The following is a 13,227-nucleotide window of genomic DNA, read 5'->3' on the forward strand; positions in this document are numbered from 1 at the left end:
ATATTCAGGCCAGGCAAACAAATGTGAGGAGCCGTGGCAGAAGGGAAGGAATGAGTATCGTTTATTGTTATGGGGTGGCCATAGTGTTTGGGTACCCATCTCCAACCCTCTCGGAATGGCACCAGGGCTCACTGGCTTCCTGTGTCTGTCCAACATGACACATTATATACTTGCTGAGGAGCTCAGACAGGGAACCCACAATGCCTAGCTCACTCGTTCACACATGCATGGAGAAATATGTTCCCAATTCATGTGACATCACAGGGCCCCACACCATGACTTCACAAAGACCCACCTCAGGCATTGGCCCCCAGATATAATGAGGGGATGGGGAAGATAATCCCATGACAGCCCCTGACAAACAAGACAACACTTCAAAACCATTCCAGAAAAATACTTTTATTGGTTTTGGAAAAGAGGCTAAATGGGTATCCTCATTGGAGGCAACAGCCTTGTTCAGCTCCAGCAGGATGCCTGCCTTCTGCTCCCTCACATCCCTCTGGGAAAGAGGAAGCTTTGGGCCCTGCAACAGAAAGAGAGAAAGAGAAACAACTAAGCAGCGAGATCGTCCATGGCCGTCAAATGGCTTCAACCTAGGTGTATCCACTAACCAATGTTCTGGCAACTTCATCCCGAAGTTCCGCCTGCCAGCATCCACTGGCTTCCACCAGGAATAGCCACCCATTCATCTCTTCCACTCCGCTTCTGAAGCCAGCCTCCGCCAGCTCCTGAATGCTTGGGTCACAATCATGCCCCGGCGACATCCCCACGGAACGCCAGCCAGCCCATTCACACACACATTCTTACACACACAGGCACAAACCAGCCGCCCCCCCTGACACACACACACCTTCACTCCACCAGCCATTTACACACACGTCCAGGCTTCCATCCACCGATATCCACCAAGCTTCCCAAGCTGGTTTCAGGAGGCTAACGTCCACCACGGCTTCATCCGCCAACCTCTGCCAGCCTGCGCCTTGAGGCCTCAGCCAGCTTCCACAGGCAGATTCCACCAGCTTCTGTCTGCCAATGTCTACCGACTTCCCTCCCCCGGTCCATCGCCAACATCAGCCAGCTTCAAGCCACGGGATCTCTGCCAGCCTCATGCTGTTAACTCCCAAGTCCACTTAGCAAGTTCCTCTGCTTTTGGGAGAGAACTTGTCTTGGGCAGAAGGGCTGGGTCCCCTCCAGCCACTGCCACTCTCTCTGCCGCACTGCCCTCTGGCCACAGGCCTCCCTTCTGGTCTCCTGCCCTGCCCAACAAGCCCCTTTTATCTGCCAGCAGAGAGGTGGGGCCCCTGTGAGGTGACAAAGACCCAGGAGAAAAGGGGTTGGGTTCCCAAGGCAGCAGCAGCAGCACCAGCACCTTCGGGATTGGCTGAGTCCTGAAGATGATGTCAACAGTCCTTCTGATCATTTGATTCACCCACAAAAAATTGCATTTTACATGATTTTTTTTTAAAAATGTATTAGTGGCCTATAAATGTATCATGTCTCCAATCCCTCTGATTGTTAAATCTCCCCGTGTTGGATTGTAGGCTGGTGTTCCAAAAAGTTATCTTCCAGCATTTGCATGAAAAGGAACTTCTGTAAGCCCTGAGCAAAGGGGAAAAATGAAAGTAATAAATGAATAAGGATGGGCACAGTCACACAATGCAGCCTTTGATCCTTTTGGGGTTTTTGGTGTGTGGTGTTTTTTTTTCCCTTTGGCCTATTTTTGGACATTTTTTTCTTGCCCTTGCCATGAAAAAGCTATTATAAGGAGCCCGTTTAAAAAAAAAAAAAAACCTAAGTGTTTGAAACACATCACCACTTGCCAAGGTAACTGGTTCCAATGTCATACAACTCTAACAGTTAAGAAGTGTTTCTCTATATTCAGCCTAAATCCGGCTTCCTGTAATTTGGGCCTTTTATCATGTTTCTTGAAGTCTGGAATGAGTGAGAACAGATCCTGCCTCTCCTCAGTACAATTGCCTTTCAGGTATTTAAAAAGTGCTATCATATCTGTCCTCTGTCCCCTTTTTCAAGGCTAAACATTTTCAGATCTTTCAGTATTTCCTCATAGGGCTTGGTTTCCAGTCTCCTGGTCATCCTTAGGTGAGTAGAAACCATCATCCTGGACATGACTACAACAGAACTCTTCCAAATGTTGAAAAAGAGAAAACACCTTGTGGTCTGGTGGGAGACGAGTGAGCAGAGTGAAAATCTGAATTAGCCCCAGGATAGACCTGCAAGGAGGGAAAGTGAGGTGGGAGAGAAAAGAAAGAGAAGAGAGAAAGAGAAAGGGTAATTGTTGGGAATTCCGGAGGAGGAAAAAAGAATCACAACAGCTGAGTGGAGAGGAAGACTGGGTCACTGGACGGGTCTATGGGTAGATGAGCCAAGAACAGGTATGCCTCAGTAGATGAGAAGAAGCAGCGGGAAGCATGAGAGATTTGAGGGCTCCTAAATCATGCAAGGAGGAGCACCGGTGCTAGTTTTGAATTAAAATGAAATATGCAGGCAACAACAACAGCAGCAACAACAAAATAGAGCAGAATAGAAAATAACTGATAAAGGAGGAAAGCACACTTAATTCTAAATACAGTGGTGCCTCGCTTAGCGATGTTAATCCGTGCAGCAAAAATCGCTGCTAAGCGATTTCATTGCTAAGCGATTTTAAAAAGCCCATAGAAATGCAATGAAACCCCTTCAATGCGTTCCTATGGGCTAAAAACTAACCTTAAAGCGAAGATCCTCCATAGGGGCGGCCATTTTTGGTGCCTCTAAAGCGAGGTAAAACAGCGGGTGGCCATTTTGTTTTCCCGGCGGCCATTTTGAAACCACCAATCAGCTGTGCGCAAATGGGGGCTTTGCGATGATTGCTTCCCTGCGATCATCGCAAAGCGAATTTTCCCCATAGGGACCATCGCAAAGCGATCGCTCTTGCAATGGCAAAAAGTCCATCGCAAAGCGATTTCATCGCTATACAGAGCGATCGCTATGCGAGGCATCACTGTATTTTAAAGATGGCGAAGGTGTGGGGGAGGAGGCATGGAACTACTGGAAGCGTTGCAGGGGTGCTTCTGTTCTCCCCTCAATTTTAGCCTTCCAGTGGACAAGCTAAATCCCTAAACAACACTACTCTTTGACTCTTAGTAGATAATGATTAAATTTGGAAAGTAAGGATAAACCTACCAATAATTAATAAGAGTTTGGACAATAAATTAATACAAGTCCCTGTGCTTTGCATGCCTGTATTTTCATTATAGCTGATCTTGCAGGCAGGAGACCCAACTGTCTTGTTCCTGGGGCTCAATACCTGAGGAAAATTCACACTGACCAATTTGCTGGAAGAACTTGCTTTGTTGCTAGACATTTGCAAACCTAAACATGTCTCCTCAGAGTCCAAATGAGCTGAATGGAACATGCTGCTAGGTAAGCAGGCACAGGAGTGTGCTTCTGGATCTGGCCTTTTGTACCACTGCAAACAACAGTCATGAAAACATGTATTCTCAGTATAACAGTTATGAATGATGCACAGGTCAGGATTTTGCCCATTGAAGCAAGAATATAGGAAGCTTCTCTGTCTAGTAAGTCAACAGAAAATTCAGTGCCTTAGGCCACAATGAAAACGAAAAACACAACTAGGGCTCTCAAACTGAGAGAAATCAAGGCTTGCATTCATAGACACCTGAACCACTAGGCCAGTGATGGTGAACCTAAGGCACGCGTGCCACAGCTGGCACACAGAGCCCTCTCTGTGGGCACACGAGCCATAAATCGCCATAGAGAAATACTTATCTGTCATCCGATCCTGGATTTTGGCATTCCCCTCTGCTGCTGCAGTGGTCCAGCAGAGGGGTGCTATGGCGACCATTACCAATCTAGCCCAATGGCGGATTGGAGGACCAGTAAGTATTTATTTGTTAATCCCGCCCATAGCAAAGAAACAAGCATTTAACCCTTGCAGTGCAGGAGCAGTTGTTGTTTTTCCTAAACTAAAACTTCAGCATTCAGGTTTTAATTCCAATATTGGCACTCTGAAATAAATAAGTTGATTTTGTGTTGCAGTTTGGGCACTTGGGCTCAAAAAGGTTCACCATCACTGCTCTAGAGACTATGGTAACGTGCTCTGCATAGAGGTCTTGGAACAGCATCTAGTGAGGCTGAGAAGGCCAATTCGAGAGTGACAATCCCTTCCACACTGAAAAGAACTGCAATCTGTCCCCTGTCCAGCTCCCCGGTTTTGCTGCTTTCGGGACCGCCTCTTTGCCTTGTCCTGCTGTACAATTGTCATTCCAGCACTGACTGTTAATACAGGTTCCCAAAGAGCATTTGTATGTGGCGTCGTTTTTTGCACTCTCCTCTTTCACCCTCATTACAAGGTTCTTTAATTCCTCCTCACTTTCTGCCATCAGAGTGGTATCATCTGCATATCGGAGGTTGTTGATATTTCTTCCGGCGATCTTAATTCCAGCTTGGGATTCCTCCAGTCCAGCCTTCCGCATGATGTATTCTGCATATAAATTGAATAAGCAGGGGGACAATATACAGCCTTGTCGTACTCCTTTCCCAATTTTGAACCAATCAGTTGTTCCATATCCAGTTCTAACTGTTGCTTCCTGTCCCACATATAGGTTTCTCAGGAGATGGATAAGGTGGTCAGGCACGCCCATTTCTTTAAGGACTTGCCATAGTTTGCTGTGGTCCACACAGTCAAAGGCTTTTGCATAATCAATGAAGCAGAAGTAGATGTTTTTCTGGAACTCTCTGGCTTTCTCCATAATCCAGCGCATATTAGCAATTTGGTCTCGAGTTCCTCTGCCCCTTCGGGATCCTGCTTGTACTTCTGGAAGTTCTCGGTCCACATATTGCTGAAGCCTACCTTGTAGGATTTTGAGCATAACCTTGCTAGCATGTGAAATGAGTGCAATTGTCCGGTAGTTGGAGCATTCTTTGGCACTGCCCTTCTTTGGGATTGGAATGTAGACTGATCTTTTCCAGTCCTCTGGCCACTGTTGAGTTTTCCAGACTTGCTGGCATATTGAAAGTAGCACCTTAACAGCATCATCTTTTAAGATTTTAAATAGTTCCACTGGACTGCCATCACCTCCACTGGCCTTGTTGTTAGCCAGGCTTTCTAAGGCCCACTTGACTTCACTCTCCAGGATGTCTGGCTCAAGGTCAGCAACTACATGGTCTGGGTTGTCCGGGATATCCAAATCTTTCTGGTATAATTCCTCTGTGTATTCTTGCCACCTCTTCTTGATGTCTTCTGCACTGATGTTACCTGTCTGTCATGGGTTTGGAGGGAAAGTTCCATCCTATGGGGAGTGGAAGGCGGGACATCAGGAGGAGGGGCTGTACTGTATAAATATGTGATGCCTGTGTGGTGAGGCAGAACACACTAAGAGAGATGCTGAGAGACACTGGGTTGTGACGAAGCAGCAGCTGGGAAGAAGAAGCTGTTGTGGGAGTCTGTGTGTCAGACAGGGTACTACTGTGTGTCAGAGTACCAACCTGATAGGTTCAGGTGTCTGCTGGTAGCCAGAACTGATAGGTTCAGGGTCTGTGCTTTAAGTTAAGGTTCTAGGTGAACCAAACTGTGTGTGTGTATGAGTGCAACTAAGCCACGTTACTTTATCCTATTCACCTGATTGTTTTATTTACCCTGTTTGTATTTAAAATAAACCTTATTCTTTTGTTGTTTAAAAATCCATCCCTGGTCTGTGTGACTTATTATAGGGAATGGTTGGTGGCAGCTTAGTAACTGTGTGATAGATCCCAGTAGGTCTGGGTTTGTCACATTGATTGGTGTCCAGCGTGTGGGATACGACTGGTCCAGTTGTCCAGCGGTCCAGCAAAGCCTTGGCAAGTGTGCCCAGAGCAAGGGGGGTCTAGTCAGGGACAGTCTGAGGCGCGTAGGTAATCTTCTAGGTGTACCTCACGGGGAGGTGCACTAGTAGAAGAACGTGCCAACTGGGGAGACTTAGATTAAGGTGCTCTGAGGCAGCCTGATTTTGGCGGGAAAACGCTGAGGCAAAACTGCGTAGCAACAGTGAGCTAGCTTGCCAGCTGAGAGGCCCAGCAGAGGGGGGTAGGCTCTGACTCGATACTGTTGCAAATTTAGTGCTGAAGAACAGCAGCAATCTCTGGGGAGAGCTGGTTCTGAGGCAAAAAGGAAAAAAGTGGTCGTTTTATTTTGAGGCTTGACTTTTTAAAGCAGCCTGTTCTGAGGGGGGATTATGCCCTTGACTCGAAGCCAAGTAGCAGACATGAGTGAAGTGAAAGACCCCCAGATTGACCAAGGTTCTGAGGATGAATTTGGCTCAGTGCAAGGTGACAGCACAGGAGAGCAAGACCCAGAACTCAGAAAAATACTCATAGCCCAACAGCATGAACTGAGGGTGAGGGAAATGGAGGAAAGGGAAAGAGAGAAACAGCGGCAATTTGAATTAGAGAGAGAGAGAGAAAGAATGGAAATGGAGAGGGAGAGAGAGAGAATTGCTCTGGAAAAAGAAAGAATGGCGTTTGAATTAAGAAAACTGGAACTGATGAACCAGAACAATAATAATAATAGGGATTCTGAGGGAGGCCAACTGTCTAAGGCTGACCTGAAGAAATTCCCTGTGTACCACAAGGGAGATTGTCCTGAGGTGTTCTTTTCCTTAGTGGAAAGAGCGTTTGTGGACTTCTCAGTGAGGGAAACTGAGAAGATGACCATCATGCGATCTTTAATCAGTGGTAGCCTGGCTGAGGTTTATGCCGAGATGCCTGAGGAACGGATGAAAGATTTTGCAGAGTTTAAAAAACTGGTGTTTGCCAGACATGGGATAAATGCAGAGCAGCTGAGACAAAGGTTCAGGTCCCTCACCAAGAAGCCAGAACAGACTTTTACCCAAGTGGGGGCCCAATTGGTGAGGCTGCTTGAGAAATGGCTGTCGCAGGAGGGAACAGAGACCTATGAACAGCTTAAAGACTTGATAGCCCTGGAACAGTTCTATTCAGTTCTGCATGGGGAATTGAAATTCCAGGTGAGGGAAAGGAAACCGAAATCTGTGGCAGCAGCCGCAGAAATCGCGGATTTTATCTCCCAAATAAGAAAGCCCTTGGGTGAGGGGAAATCTGTAGGTAAACCCAAAGAAACCTACAGCAAGTACTCTCAGGGACCAGGGAAAAGCCAGCAAGGGGGAGGGGCCCATGGTGAAGGGAAGCCCTCAGGCATGAAACCAAGCCCTCAGAATTTGGAGGGAAAACCGAAACAAGAGGAGAGAGAATCCAAATACACTAGAAAATGCTATTTCTGTCAGGGAAAGGGTCATCTGATCTCAGAGTGTGAGAAATTAAAGCAGCTAAAAGGAATGGTGCCTCAGAATTCTAGTGGGACCAAGCCAAAAGCTGTGTTCTGTGTCCAGAAAGAGCAAAGCTCATTGTCACAGAGGGAGCCTGTTGCCATGACTACTCAGTCTGGAACAGCTACCTCTGCTGATCAGGCTGAGGAAAATGGTCCTCTTGGGGAGGTAAAGCGCTGCTTGCTGGTAAAAACAGATTCTCAGTTGTTTGAGACAGCCGGGGTGGACGTAGGAATACTTGACCGTCAGTATAGGGGGCTGCGGGACACTTGTTCCCAGGTAACCCTGTGCCATCCAGATATTATTCCTCGGGAGTTTATAATCCCAAATGAGAGCATAAAGGTAGCAGGTATTGAGGGGCAGGTAATCTCTCTGCCAGTAGCAGAGGTACCTGTCAACTTTCAAGGCTGGAGGGGAGATTGGCGGATAGCGATTTCATCGACTCTGCCAGCAGCCGTGCTCGTGGGAAATGACCTGGCTGAACATGTGAAACGGGTGCTAGTGATTACACGCTCACAAGCCACCACAGGGACAGTTCAGGGGGGTAATGATGAGCCAGAGACGGAGGCAGAGGGGAGTTCAGAAGCTGTGGTGGAAACCTTAACCACAGACAGCAGATTTGGACAGGAGCAGAAGGCAGACGCCACTCTCCAAAAGTGTTTTGAACAGGTGACTGACGCGCAACTAACACCTGAAACCCCAGTGAGATTTCTGGAGAAAAAGGGGATTTTATATAGAGAAACCCTGAGAAATATCTCAAAAGGGGGAGATGGGATCAGAAGTCAGCTGGTGGTACCTGAAAAGTATCGCCCCATGATCTTACAGAGAGGTCACTCTGACATGTTTGCTACACACTTAGGAGTGAACAAAACACAGCAGAGAATCACACAGAATTTCTACTGGCCTGACATAGGGAAGCAGATCAGGGAGTTCTGTAAACAATGTGATGTGTGTCAAAGGCAGGGGAATAACCGCGACAGGACCAAAGCAAAGTTGTGCCCTTTGCCTGTGGTTGACACTCCGTTCAAATGCATAGGGGTGGATATTGTGGGACCTTTGCCCAAGGCCACAAAGAGGGGGAATAGGTTCATTCTAACAATTGTGGACCATGCCACAAGGTATCCTGAAGCCATACCCTTGACAAACATCGAAACTAACACAGTGGCCGATGCTTTGGTGGGGTACATGTCCAGGATGGGATTTGCCTCAGAGATAATCACAGATTTGGGCACATCGTTCACGTCAAAGCTCATGAAACGCTTATGGCAAATCTGTGGAATTAAGCTCAGGGAAGCCACTGCCTATCATCCTGAAAGTGATGGGGTAACTGAGAAGTTCAATGGGACTCTAATGCGCATGATTAGGGCTTTCTTGGCAGAGAATCCAAACAATTGGGACCAGAAGCTGCAATCCCTTTTGGTTGCTTATCGATCAGTGCCACAAGCCAGTACCGGGTTCAGTCCATTTGAACTTTTATTTGGGAAAGGGGTGAAGGGGCCCCTTGATTTGATCGAGCAGGGTTGGGGGCAGATCGCCCAGGGTGACCCACAAGACGTTGTGACTTACATAGACACCTTGATGAATGACCTAAGGAGAAACCTAGAGCTAGCAGCAGAGACCCTGCCAGCTCAAAAGGTCAGAAAGAAAGCTTGGGATGACCAGGAAGGCAGGGAGAGGCGCTTTAACCCAGGGGAGGAAGTGCTTTGGCCTAGGCTCTGCAGAGAGAGCAAACTGCAGCTGGGTATCCCAGAAAGAAAATACTTGGGTCACAAGGTAGGGGGAGGAGTGATAAAACCCCTGGAGGCCAAAATAGAAGCTGTTCGTGATTGGCCCAGACCCAACACCAAGAAAAAAGTCAAATCATTTCTTGGGTTGGTGGGCTACTACAGAAAGTTCATCCCGAGGTTTGGCGAGATTGCGGCTCCGCTGACCGATCTGACGAGGAAGAAGACTGATGACAGCATCCCGTGGACCAGCGACTGTGAGGCGGCGTTCCAGAGGTTGAAGGAGGCGTTAATCAACTATCCTGTCCTGCGTGCTCCAGACTTCGACCGGGAGTTCATCATCTACACCGATGCGTCTAACAGCGGGGTAGGAGCAGTTCTGTGCCAGGAGGATGAGAATGGTGACCAGCATCCAGTGTCCTACCTGAGTAGGAAACTTCAAAAAGGTGAGAGACATTTGGCAACCGTGGAGAAGGAGTGTTTGGCCATAGTCTACGCGATCCAGAAGGCCAAGCCTTACATCTGGGGAAGACATTTTGTTCTGTGTACTGACCATTCACCATTGCAATGGTTAAAGACAATGAAAACCCACAATAGCAAACTTATGAGGTGGGCTTTGAACTTACAGGACTATGACTTTGAAGTGAAGGTGGTCAGAGGGTCAGTGAACTGTGTTGCTGACGCCTTATCAAGAAGACCTGAAGACTGAAGACGGCGTAAGAACATGGACTATATGTATATAATGAAAACAAAAAGTTAAAATGTACCTGGTTTTGAATTTGGTTGGTATTAATAAAGGTAAATTGATGTACTGTATATGGTAAAATGTTTAAATGCATATTTGCTATGGTTAACTTGGAGTGTAAGTATATGTAAGTATTATATGGTATGTATAAATGTTGTTGTGTATTTTATGCAGGTTGTTTTTTGGTGAAAAGCACTTTTAGCTTTCCCCCTACAAAACAACTTTTAAAGAGGGGAGGTGTTACATAACAGCACTGATGTTACCTGTCTGTCATGGGTTTGGAGGGAAAGTTCCATCCTATGGGGAGTGGAAGGCGGGACATCAGGAGGAGGGGCTGTACTGTATAAATATGTGATGCCTGTGTGGTGAGGCAGAACACACTAAGAGAGATGCTGAGAGACACTGGGTTGTGACGAAGCAGCAGCTGGGAAGAAGAAGCTGTTGTGGGAGTCTGTGTGTCAGACAGGGTACTACTGTGTGTCAGAGTACCAACCTGATAGGTTCAGGTGTCTGCTGGTAGCCAGAACTGATAGGTTCAGGGTCTGTGCTTTAAGTTAAGGTTCTAGGTGAACCAAACTGTGTGTGTGTATGAGTGCAACTAAGCCACGTTACTTTATCCTATTCACCTGATTGTTTTATTTACCCTGTTTGTATTTAAAATAAACCTTATTCTTTTGTTGTTTAAAAATCCATCCCTGGTCTGTGTGACTTATTATAGGGAATGGTTGGTGGCAGCTTAGTAACTGTGTGATAGATCCCAGTAGGTCTGGGTTTGTCACACCTACCTTGTAGGATTTTGAGCATAACCTTGCTAGCATGTGAAATGAGTGCAATTGTCCGGTAGTTGGAGCATTCTTTGGCACTGCCCTTCTTTGGGATTGGAATGTAGACTGATCTTTTCCAGTCCTCTGGCCACTGTTGAGTTTTCCAGACTTGCTGGCATATTGAAAGTAGCACCTTAACAGCATCATCTTTTAAGATTTTAAATAGTTCCACTGGACTGCCATCACCTCCACTGGCCTTGTTGTTAGCCAGGCTTTCTAAGGCCCACTTGACTTCACTCTCCAGGATGTCTGGCTCAAGGTCAGCAACTACATGGTCTGGGTTGTCCGGGATATCCAAATCTTTCTGGTATAATTCCTCTGTGTATTCTTGCCACCTCTTCTTGATGTCTTCTGCTTCTGTTAGGTCCCTCCCATTTTTGTCCTTTATCATGCCCATCTTTGCATAAAATGTTCCTCTAATATCTCCAATTTTCCTGAACAGATCTCTGGTTTTTCCTTTTCTGTTATTTTCCTCTATTTCTTTGCATTGTTCATTTAAGAATGCCCTCTTGTCTCTCCTTGCTATTCTTTGGAAGTCTGCATTACATTTTCTGTAACTTTCCCTATCTCCCCTGCATTTTGTTTCCCTTCTCCTCTCTGCTATTTGTAAGGCCTCATTGGACAGCCACTTTGCTTTCTTGCATTTCCCTTTCTTTGGTATGGTTTTTGTTGCTGCTTCCTGTACAATGTTTCGAGCCTCTATCCAAAGTTCTTCAGGCACTCTGTCCACCAAATCTAGTTCCTTAAATCTGTTCTTCACTTCCACTGTGTATTCATAAGGGATTTGGTTTAGATTATACCTGAGTAGCCCAGTGGTTTTTCCTACTCTCTTCAGTTTAAGCCTAAATTTTGCTATGAGAAGCTGATGATCAGAGCCACAATCAGCTCCAGGTCTTGTTTTTGCTGACTGTATAGAGCTTCTCCATCTTTGGCTGCAGAGAATATAATCAATCTGATTTCGATGTTGCCCATCTGGTGATTTCCATGTGTAGAGTCGCCTCTTGTGTTGTTGGAAAAGAGTGTTTGTGATGACCAGTTTGTTCTCTTGACAAAACTCTATTAGCCTTTGCCCTGCTTCGTTTTGAACTCCAAGGCCAAACTTCCCTGTTGTTCCTTTTATCTCTTGACTCCCTACCTTGGCATTCCAGTCCCCTAGAATGAGAAGAACATCTTTCTTTGGTGTCAGTTCTAGAAGGTGTTGTAAATCTTCATAGAATTGTTCAATTTCAGTCTCCTCAGCAATGGAGGTTGGTGCATAAACTTGGATTATTGTGATGTTGAAAGGTCTGCCTTGGATTCGTATTGACATCATTCTATCATTTTTGAGATTCTATCCCAGTACAGCTTTTCCCACTCTTTTGTTGACTATGAGGGCTACTCCATTCCTTCTACGGGATTCTTGCCCACAATAGTAAACATGATAGTCATCTGCGTTGAATTCGCCCAGTCCTGTCCATTTTAGTTCACTGATGCCCAGGATGTCAATGTTTATTCTTGCCATCTCCTGTTTGACCACCTCCAGCTTACCAAGGTTCATAGATCTTACATTCCAGGTTCCTATGCAGTATTTTTCTTTGCAGCATCGAACTTTCCTTTCACTTCCAGGCACGTCCACAGCTGAGCGTCCTTTCGGCTTTGGCCCAACCACTTCATTAGCTCTGGAGCTACTTGTACTTGTCCTCCGCTCTTCCTCAGTAGCATGTTGGACGCCTTCTGACCTGAGGGTCCCATCTTCCAGCGTCATATCTTTTAGCCTTTTGTTTCTGGTCATGGGACTTTCTTGGCAAAGATACTGGAGTGGAATTGCCGGTTCCTACCCCAGGTGGATTGCGTTTAGTCGGAACTCTCCACTATGACCTGTCCATCTTGGGTGGCCCTGTACGGCATAGCCCATAGCTTCTCTGAGTTGCTCAAGCCCCTTCGCCACGACAAGGCAGCAATCCGTGAAGGGCGTCCCTGGCTGCAATTTTGCTTCAGCGAGTCTCAGAATGGTAAGTCTCCCACACATTCAGTTTCATGTTCTTAGTGTGACATTACATACTACAGTACTCCTCCTAGCCTTCCTTCCAAGTGTTGCTGAAAGGATTTCTGGAACAGTGTGGGCCAAGAGCTTAGAACACTTGAATGGGCTACAGATAAGAGAGTTAAGGTTGCTGACAGTGATCCAGTGACTTATCATTGGAGATACCGTGGTCATGAGAAGGGCAGTCCTCCTCCTCCTCCTCCTCCTCCTCCTCCTCCTCCGTGTCAGCCGGCACACAAAGGCAAGGGACACGTCAGTATCGTTATCAGTTATTTGTCATCAAACAAAACCAGGAAGTTTAATCACCCTGAAGATCCAGGGCAAGCTTGCCAAGTTACCTGTTTGCAGGCCGACAGTCGCAATTAACAGTGAGGAAGGCACTCCGGCAAACTTTGCCCCTAGGCAATGATTAGGAACGTACTGTACCCAAGTGACGTTATTAGTACTTGCTTGGGACTTTCTTCCTACTCCGCATTGCGCTTACACAGAGGAGGGAGAGGCCTCTCTACTACAGGTCAAGTTCATATGTTGCTACACTTTCTTTTCCACGTCAAGCGCTCGTCGACGACAGGCA

At 46.6% G+C, this 13,227-nt stretch overlaps 1 long non-coding RNA gene across 1 annotated transcript; it reads right to left on the minus strand.

The window, feature by feature from the left end:
- Positions 1-383: 383 nt before the first annotated feature.
- On the minus strand, positions 384-13,117 carry LOC140704388 (uncharacterized). Its single transcript, XR_012083564.2, has 2 exons — positions 12,992-13,117; positions 384-523 (listed from the first exon to the last, which is right to left on the minus strand). It is a non-coding gene; the product is annotated as an uncharacterized LOC140704388 (long non-coding RNA).
- Positions 13,118-13,227: the final 110 nt, after the last annotated feature.

Source organism: Pogona vitticeps, chromosome 2 (assembly GCF_051106095.1).
Source record: "Pogona vitticeps strain Pit_001003342236 chromosome 2, PviZW2.1, whole genome shotgun sequence".
Classification (NCBI taxonomy): domain Eukaryota; kingdom Metazoa; phylum Chordata; class Lepidosauria; order Squamata; family Agamidae; genus Pogona; species Pogona vitticeps.